This window comes from Macrosteles quadrilineatus, unplaced genomic scaffold (assembly GCF_028750875.1).
Source record: "Macrosteles quadrilineatus isolate MER2022 unplaced genomic scaffold, UCM_ALF_1.0 Scaffold_1__1_contigs__length_201487025, whole genome shotgun sequence".
In the NCBI taxonomy this organism is placed as follows: Eukaryota; Metazoa; Arthropoda; class Insecta; order Hemiptera; family Cicadellidae; genus Macrosteles; species Macrosteles quadrilineatus.
The window spans coordinates 164443711-164446310 of NW_026542594.1; positions in this window are offsets into that span (position 1 = coordinate 164443711).

Consider the following 2600-nt stretch of genomic DNA (forward strand, 5'->3'; position numbering starts at 1 on the left):
TACAATCCACACCTGTGTGGAGCACCCCCAAAAAGAAAGCGGTCTGTGGGTCCTCCCCCAGGAAAATTTTATATTTTTAAAGCCCTTTGGTGACTTTTTAAAGAAGTCGCCTAAAAGTTTGTCCAATTCTCCAAAAACAACCATTTCACCTGTTGTTTGTCATGAGCAAGTAGATATTGGCCATATCCTCCTAAAAGGAGTTAAATATTGTCTTGGCGACTTTTTCTAAATCCGTGTTTAACGTCTAGAACCATGGTGGAAGGAAAAAACATAGGTGTGCTATTCCCACATATTCTGACGTCACTCGGATTGCAAACAAAAGATCACCTGATTGTAACTGCCAAATTAGTATGTATTTCTTTTGATTTGATTGTTATTGTTTTTATAATAATAAAAACAATAACAACCAAATCAAAACAAATACATATACTAATTTGACAGTTACAATCAGGTGATCTTTTGTTTGCAATCCGAGTGACGTCAGAATATGTGGGAATAGCACACCTATGTTTTTTCCTTCCACCATGGTCTAGAACTGTGTCCAAAAACCTCGCATTTCACCTTTTAGCGAATTTCCCTATAGGGAAGTAGCTATTACCGTAGGTGGCACGGTAAGACCTAGACCCGGGACCGATTTACTTTTTCATTTTGATGTCCCCAGAGGCCAAAAACACCATTCGTTCAAATTTATATATATATATATATATATAATTATATATATAGACTTATATATATATACGTCCGTGAACGCGATAGCTTGAGTAATTTTTGTCTGATTTTGATGAAATTTGGTTTAAAGGTGTAAAGCGGAATAAACTTGAATGAGTTCGCGAACCAGCACGATCGGACCATGGGAACGGGGCTTTACGGGGGGTTTTATGGGGTAAAAATTTGTTTTTCTCACTTTTGACCCTCAAAACACAAAATTTCCCGATTTCTCTCTAAACCTTTTTAAAGAGCTTAAAAAAACAAATAATTTAGTATATAAAAGTATTTTTGTTCGATTATTAGTAACGGAGAAAATTAAAAAAATTGTAAATTTAAAATTCCCATGTTATTCTTATGGAGAATATTGTCAAATGTTGTAGTTTGCTTGTTTATGGATATAGTTTGATCAAACTTGGCAAATTTATTTATTTTGTACTAAGCTATCAATATTATACTCAAAAACACACTTTATTAGTTTCCTTGTAGCAGCAAACCTAGGTACTCGTTAAACCTAATGTTATTAAAATATATTTAACTGAAAATCAATTCGAACAGACAAATGGAAATTCGCTTAGTCGGCAGGTTTGCTGCGGCGGGGGTATTATTTGTCATGAACAAGAAGACATTTTAAAAACTAAACTATAACAATTGCATTGATACATTTTAAAACATACTGTAGGCTAACATTAATCTAATTATATGAAATGGTCTGTAAGAATAAGGCCTATAAGAAAACCAAAGATTCATAGCAAAAATCTGGAAATGAATATGAACTCTATGGAAGAATCACGTGTTGGTTCTTTAGCATGCAGCCGATTGCAGAAAAAGGAAACCAGCTGTTCGCAGTGGACTCCGCTCCACTGAGCTATAATAATAACTGGAGTAACCACTCTGTGTTTTAAAAACGTACCACTGTTTTTGATGGTTTTGTTTCAGAGTTTCGTGTTGTTAAATAAGGCTGGCCAGGCGATCGGTTGGTGGGATTTGTCAAATTAGAGGCAAGATCAAGATGGCGTCATCCTATTGTCTTGTTGATAGCAAACAAAAATATGTCAACATTATGATTGCAATATAAGTTTAATTATTTATTTTACGAGCAAGAGCAACCCATTTTAACAAGATCATAAACCAATGGTCGTTCTTTATCAAATGCCATAGGATAAACCCAAGACTAAACCAATATCGGCAATATCTCTAAACCAGGAAACTTGACTAGCCTATTTTCACCACATAGCTTGAAAAGAGGTAAATAAGTTAGTAGCCTATTTATTTACCATCAAAAACAATTTATATGTTTCAAAATAACTTTAAATGCACAGGTTTTAACGTGCAATAACCTAAATAAGTTTTTGATACAAGTCCTTGAAATAACGGATAGGCCTAACCTCAAATGAATAGTATGGTTATGTTAGAATGAATTGGAATTTGACAGCATCCCACCAACCGATCACACGGCCAACCTAACAACACGAAACGCCGAAAACAAACAAGCAAAAACAGTGGCACGTTTTTCTCTAATCTTTAACCAGAGAGTAGTGACTCCAGTTATAATCTATATCTCAATGCTCCGCTCTGCTTGCTTATTGCTTATTCTACTAAAATTTCTTTCTATTGTTTGTTGTTTGTATTCACTGAGCTATAATTCTAACTGGAGGTAGCACTGAATGTCAAAGATGCGTGTCGTCAGCCGCCATGTTTGCGTGAGGTGTGAGTTATAAGAAGCCATGTTATTGGTTAAGAAAGCTCACTGCTATACCAACCTAGTTATAGAAGCCATGTTATTGGTTAAAAAAAACTCACTGCTATACCAACCTAACAAAATCAGCGACACGCTCTTGACAGACTTCTGCCATGGCAGTGCTACCTCCAGTTATAATTTTAGCTCAGTGTTT